A 6,689-nucleotide genomic window follows, 5' to 3' on the forward strand; every position below is an offset into this window, starting at 1 on the left:
CTACTCACTCATTATCATGTTGAACATGCTAGCAAGGTTGTCAATCATACCAACAAAGTGAAACATGATGAACAAATGAAAGTAATTAGCAATAATTAAAAAGGGATTAAGAGAATTATACCTACTAATGATTCCAATATTAAAGCAAAGAATAATAGAAGTACTTGATGCTTGATTGAGAGGTTGTCAATCTCCCAATAATAACCCAAATAATCTTCAATTACCCAAAATAAAGGATGAACAAAAGAGAGATTAAGGAAATAAAACTTGTATTAAAACTTGATTAATTGTTGATTACAAAACTAAAGAGAGATTTGATTGATATTAACTACTCTAAGAATTGATAAGAAGAACATGCTCTTCTAATTAGACTAATGGGGTATTTATAGTGGAAATTAGGTGGATGCATTAGGGTTAACTAAGGGCTTAAATGACGATTAAGTCCCTACTTAGGGAAACGCCAGTATTTTCTGAAGGAAGGGCATCTTTCTTGAAGCTTGAAGAAACGGATTTGCGCTGTCTTGGAATCCGTACGTCTTAGGCACGGGACGGCCGGATTCAGGAGTCTCTGCCCGGGCGTCTTTGGGAGAAGACGGGCGTCTTCTGGGTGCTGCTGTCTGGGTGTCTTTGGTAGAAGACGCACGGATTGTGGTCCTGAGGGACGGGCGTCTTCAAGGGAAGACGGGCGGATTGCTGCTCAGCCGTGTTTCTTCTTTTCTTCCCTTTTCTTCATAAAATCCTTAGGGATTTCCTTGGGGATGCAAGGATCTTTCCTCATCATTGCCCAACTACTATAGTATGTACAAAGGCCTTCTAATCTTGTCTCTCCTTGATGCTTGGTCATTGGATTCAATCAATTTAGTCTCATTTTGCCATGAGAATGCAAGGTTTGCACTCCTTTCCTACTAAGGACACAAAACCTCAAAGAATATGCAAAACAAAGAACTAAAGACAATAAATGACCCAAATATGCACTAAAAAGCATGGGAACAAGTCTAATTCGGGGACTAAATGTGCGCTACTTATGGTCACATCAACGATCCATCGCGGATCGGGGCGACTAGCCCTTCCCCCTTTAAAAAAAAGAAGAAAAAATCTGTATGCTTAAAGCTGCGTCATGGAAACCGTGTCAGATTTCGTAAAAATGCGAAAACAAGGAAATGTGAGTGTGAGGAAACACAAAATTTCCTGAATCATCCCGAAGAGGCGCGAGGTTCCCGGTGGGAGGTTTGAGGTGTAAGGAGAAGACACATGTTGAAAGAGACGAGTCAACAGCGGGAATCCTGGAGGAGCCACAAAGAGGCGCGAGCAGCTTGGCGATGGAATCCAGCTCTCCCCTTTTTCTGAAAAATGCGCTGATCATTTTGTATAAATAGGGACGTTTGCGCTTCATTGTTTCATCATCCGAAACACACAAACATCTCTACAAAACCTCTTCTTCTTCCACAAAAATATTTAATGGATGCTTTTGAGAACGCATTGCGACAATGGTGCCGGGATTTGTCGCCTCCCGAAAAGGATCAATTTATTTGCATGGGAGTCGGTCAATTTTTGGTGCTTCGTCAAGTCTAGGTGCAACCTTCGTTTCTTGAAGCATGTTCTCGGTTTTGGGATTCGAAACATCATGTTTTTGTTTTCCCGAAAGGCGAGCTTTGTCCTCTTGCCGAAGAAGTTGGAGCCATTGGTGGGTGTCCGGGTTGTGTTACGGTGCTTCCTCCGACTCGGTTGTGCTACAAGGAGAAATTTCGTTCCATATTGGGCTTGTCAACAAGCCAAATCAACATTTTTCTTGCCCGACATGGTGTGGATATGTTGGCTCTTATCAACATCTTTTCAAACCGATTAGATGTTGACGTCTCGGAGGTGGCTAGGAGAAGGGCTCTTGCATTTTGCCTTGTCCATGTATACCTCTTTGTTGATGTCTTGAAGAAAGAGGGCCAAGATGCCATGGTAGCATGACCCTCATCCATGTGATTGAGCAAATGGAGCATGGTAGAGATCCATCATGGTTGGTGCTTGGAGAGATTATCCAAGCTTTGGACAAGGAAGGCTCTTGTGGAGAAACTCCCTCTTTTGGATCGCCAAGGATCCTCCAAGTGTGGCTATTGGAGAGGCTAAGGTATGTAGAGCCTCCGGTTAATCCTTCTTCTTATTCCTTCCGTCATCTTACCATGAGGAAGAAGTTGTACCCGGATAATTTTGCTTCCATCGAGGCCTATTGGGCCTCAAGGTTGGCGGATAAGGGTGGTCCTCATATCCGTTGGGTGGTGCCGTGGTGGCACTTGAGGTCTTTCACGGGGTTGCCCGCTTCGGGTGCTAGTCCTCGTTCTTTGATGGTGGTGGGTTTGAAGGTTGTTTCCTTCATATATCCCGAAAAGCTCATGAGGCAAATGGGGCATCAATAAAAGGTGCCCGCTCAAGATACTCTTGTCCAAGAGATTGTTTTCCGGAATTCCGAGCTTGTGGAGTTCTTCGAAAGATGGTGGGCCACTCGGCCGCTTGGGGAGGTGCCGAACCCCACTGCCACAACATGGGTGACTCCCGCTTATGTCAAGTCGTCACGTGCTCCGTCCTTGGAAGAGAGATCTAAATTTCGCAAAGACGAGGTTGTCGATTTGAAGTATTGAGAGGTTGGCAAGGCCAACAGTGCCTTCTTCGAGGAGTATGTTGATGGAGCTACCCCCGATCTGATGAGACCACCGAAGAGGAGGAGTTCCGGCCCCAAGAGTATGGTGGGCCGTGCATTGGATCGTCTTGGGTCGAATATGGGGTCTTGTGCTAGACCATAGGCCGCCGCCGTCTTAGACCCGTTGAGGATCCGTTCCGAGGAGGAATTCCATTCTAGGCGAGCCAACAAGAAGAACAAGGGGAAGATGTACCCCGAGGTAAAAGGCAAGGGTAGAATGGAAGAATGAAGACCTCCATTACCCGCTTTATTATTATGTTGTAGTATTGTTGTGAGTTTTTATTATGTTGTACTAGCTAGTTATTGTGCATTTTGTGCTAATTTTATTATATGAGGTGTGTTAGTGGACACCTTAGCTTTGACAAGTTGTAGACTCGTCGAGCTTTATTTGTTGTTGAAACTATAATCCCTCCCATTATTAATTAAATAAAAGGATTGCTCGTGTCAAAAATTGTGAACGCGTGTTTCTTCCATCCGTTTGGTGAAGGCAATTCAATTTGAATCGTCCTAAACATTTGCACTTGGGAAAGTGGTATTTTGTGGGAAGGGAGAAACGCTCATTTTTCGTATTTTTGTGGGAAAGGGAATGGTTTTACCTTTCTCTTTTTTGATAGGGATTTTTGTATGGGAATGATTGTATTTGATTGTGGGAATGGTTGTATCCTTCTTGCGTAGGAAAGGACTGCCTACGTATTCACCGGGAAAAGGTGAAATCAAACCATGATCGTAGTTCGAAATGTTTTGTGAATTTGATAGGGTTTTGTGGTTGTATCCCTCAGGCATAAGAGGGACTGCCTACGTATCCACCTGAAAAGGTGAAATCAAACCATGCTCGTAGTTCAGGGGGTTTTTGTTTTAGTGAAAATGGATGTTGCCTTTGATGGATCAAAGGACATTCGAAACGGGCAAGGTGCCGCAACTTAGACTCGATAAAACATGTAATTTCAAATCAGAACATATTGAGGAACTTCACTTGAAAAGGGTTGAGGTCGATGCTAGTTGTAAAACTAGGCTAGGTTGTTGGTTGATAGGGTTCAAGGGTAGTATTTCTTGAGTTGGTCTAGGTTGGTCGGGTTTGCAAAGTCCTCCCAGTCTAGGTCAGTCAGTCTCACTGCGCCCCCCGAAAGTATTTTCTTGACAAGGTATGGCCCGGCCCAGTTGGGTTTGAATTTTCCCCTCGGATCGACCGGTAACGGTGCTCGAACTGACTTGAGGACCAAGTCGCCCTCCCGGATGTTTCGGGGTTTAACCTTCTTGTTGAATGCCCGTTGTATACGTCGTTGGTATAGCTGGACGTTGTGCAAGGCGTTGAGTCACCGTTCGTCTAGAAGAGTGAGTTGTTCGTACCTTCGACGGGTCCATTCCGCCTCAGGGACTTGACTCTCCAGTAGGATGCGTAGAGATGGGACCTCTAACTCTACCGGTTGAACCGCCTCCATACCGTATGCTAGGTAGAAGGGTGTGGCGCCTGTCGGTGTTCGAATGGAGGTTCGGTATCCCCAGAGTGCGAATGGAGTTTGCTCGGCCAATCGCGGTAGTTGTCTTGCATTTTCTTCATAATGGTAACAAGTGTTTTGTTCGCTGCCTCCACCGCTCCGTTAGTTTGGGGACGGTAGGGGGATGATCGATGTCGTTTGATCTTGTATTTGTCCAGCAAAGCTTGAGTTTCCGTCCGGAAGTGAGAGCCTTGATCGCTGATGATTTCGTGGGGTACCCCATATCGGCAGATGATGTTGTTTTGAATGAACTTGGCCACTTTCTTGGCGGTCAAGACTGCATACGACTGCGCTTCCACCCATTTGGTGAAGTAGTCGATAGCGACGAGGACGAAGTAATGCCCCTTGGTGCTTATCGGGTTGACTTTCCCGATGATGTCGATGCCCCAGGTTGAGAAAGGACAGGGTGATGTCATTGTGTACAAAAGGGATGGTGGTATGTGTTGTATGTTGGCGAAGATTTGGCAATTGTGGCAATGTTTGACTTAGTTACGGCAATCAGCTTCCATGGTGGTCCAGTAGTAACCTAGCCGCGTGATTTTCCGTGTAAACATCATTGCACTCATGTGAGGGCCACATTCTCCGTCGTGAACCTCTCCCATGACTTTCTTGGCTTTGTGATGGTCAATGCAAAGGAGGAGAATTCCTTGGGGTGTTCTTTTGTAGAGTTGATTTTGGTTTATCATGAATTGTGATGCAAGTAAACGGATGGCTCTTTGTCCTCTTCGATCAGAGTTGGGAGGAAATTCGTTTTTGGTTTTGTAATTGAGGATGGCTTGGTACCAAGGTTCATCATGGCTTTCCTCGTCGTGATAATGGCACAAATGTGAGTTGGCTCGCTCCGCCTTTCGACAAATAGGGGCATTGACGTCATGTCGTCAGGTATGTTGACGAGCGCGGCAAGTTTTGCCAGGGCATCAGCAAATTGATTTTCCTCTTGCGGCAAGTGGAAGTAGTTGACTTGGTCGAAGAATTCGGCCTCTTGATTGATCTTTGCTCGGTAGGGAGCTAAGCTGTCAGATCGGATTTTCCATGATCCGGATACCTGATTGACGATGAGTGAGGAATCGCCATGGACCCTCAGTCTCTTGATGCCAAGTGTGATGGCTACTTGTAGGCCGATGAGACATGCTTCATATTCAGCGGCGTTGTTGGTGACGGCGAAGTCTAGCTTGACCAAGATCGGAACGTGTTCTCCCTCTGGCGATATTAGAAGGATTCCTACCCCGAAGCCTCTCAGATAAGATGCACCATCAAAGTATAGGTCCCATGCGTCGGAGTCGGCACAAAGGATGTCTTCGTCAGGAAGTGACCATGTGTCGGTCATTGGATCCTCGTTGACGGGATTTTCTGCTAGGAAATCAGCGACTTCTCTTCCCTTGATAACCTTGAGGGGTACGAACTTGAGGTCAAATTCGGATAGCATGAGTGTCCTTCTAGACAGCCTTCCGTTTACTATGGGTTTTTCGAAGATGTATTTAACCGGGTCCATCTTGGAGTAGATGTGGACCGAGTAGCTGAGCATGTAATGCCGCAGCTTCTTTGTTGACCATACTAGGGCAAGGCATGTCTTTTCCAGTTGGGTATACCTCGTCTCGTACTCAATGAACTTTTTGCTGATGTAGTAGATGGCTCGCTCCTCATTGCCAACTGTTTGTGCGAGCATTGCTCCTATGGCTGTGTCGGTAACAGTCAGGTATAGGGATAAAGGAATCCCTGGTTTAGGCGGCATGAGGACAGGAGGTTTGGATAGGATTTCCTTTATCCTGTCGAACGCCTTTTGACAGTCGTCGTCCCAATCGGTGTGATCGAATGCACGAAGCTTCTTGAATATCGGTTCACAGATCATAGTGAGCTTGGCAATGAACCGGCTGATGTATTGGACCTGACCGAGAAATCCCCGAATCTCCTTCTCGTTCTTAGGCCGAGGCATTTGTTGAAGGGCTTTGATTTTGGTTGGATCAATCTCAATGCCTCTTTTGCTAACGACATGTCCCAAGAGTTTTCCGGAGGTGACCCCGAATGCACACTTCTGAGGATTTAATCTCATGTTATATTTCCGCAGACGAGCGAAGAATTTCCGGAGGGCATTGATGTGGCCGTCCCGTTCTTTTGATTTGACGATCATGTCATCGACATATACCTCTACCTCCTTGTGCATCATATCATGTAGGAGAGTGGTAGCGGTTCTTTGATAGGTCGCTCCTGCGTTGATGAGGCCGAAAGGCATGACCGTGTAGCAATATGTACCCCACTGTGTGGTGAATGCAGTTTTGTGCATGTCTTCCTCAACCATCTTAATCTGGTTGTACCCGGCATACCCGTCCATGAATGATAGGAGAGCATGTTCGGCAGTGTTGTCCACCAGAATGTTAACATATGGCAAAGGGAAGTCGTCCTTTGGACTTGCCTTGTTCAGATCCCTGAAGTCGACACAAACCCGAATTCTTCCGTCTTTCTTTGGTACCGGCACAATGTTGGCCACCCAATCCGAGTATTCAGACACT

This window comes from Silene latifolia, chromosome Y (assembly GCF_048544455.1).
Source record: "Silene latifolia isolate original U9 population chromosome Y, ASM4854445v1, whole genome shotgun sequence".
NCBI classification, from domain to species: domain Eukaryota; kingdom Viridiplantae; phylum Streptophyta; class Magnoliopsida; order Caryophyllales; family Caryophyllaceae; genus Silene; species Silene latifolia.